Genomic DNA, 698 nt, shown 5'->3' with positions numbered 1-698 from the left:
CAATTTTCTCCCTCATCTGTTTCAATGCAGTATACATTATTTATCCCATCTTTCTCAGTCTCCCCCCAACTCCGATGTCAGTCCTGTTTTACAACAGTAGCACTATTAAATATTTGTCCTTTTGTGACTGAGATATTTCACTCAGCATACTGTCCTCCAGGGTCCCCCATTTTTAATAATATTGCATGAGTTCCTTGTTTTTCAATGCAGTGAAGTATTCCATTGTGTGAATATACCTCAGCTTCTCTATCCATTCATTTATAGATGGGCACTTAGATTGTTTCCAACTGTTTGCAAATGTGAACAAAGCCACGATAAACATGGATGAGCATATATCTGCCTGGGTGGCAGTTATGGTCTCTTTGGGGTATATTCCCAGTAGTGGAATAGCTGGGTCAAATGGTATCTCTATTTGCAACTTTTTGAGAAAGCGCCACACCGCCTTCCACAGTGGTTGCACCATCCTCAGTTCATATTTTTAAAAAAATATTTGTTTGCTGTTGCACAATTACCTCCCTCCCCACTTCTCTCCAGTCCTCTTTGCAATATATTTCTTATTCTGTGCTGTTATCATACATATAACACCTAATCATATATTTATTTTGATCAGTTTTTTCCTTCATCTGTTTCAATACAGTATTCACTTTTTATCCTTTCTTTTCTTAGTTCCCCCCAACCTACATGCCAATCCTGTTTAT

This window comes from Elephantulus edwardii, unplaced genomic scaffold (assembly GCF_000299155.1).
Source record: "Elephantulus edwardii isolate Elephantulus edwardi_28Jun2011 unplaced genomic scaffold, EleEdw1.0 scaffold00464, whole genome shotgun sequence".
Lineage (NCBI taxonomy): Eukaryota > Metazoa > Chordata > Mammalia > Macroscelidea > Macroscelididae > Elephantulus > Elephantulus edwardii.
Note: the sequence above shows the minus strand (reverse complement) of the source record.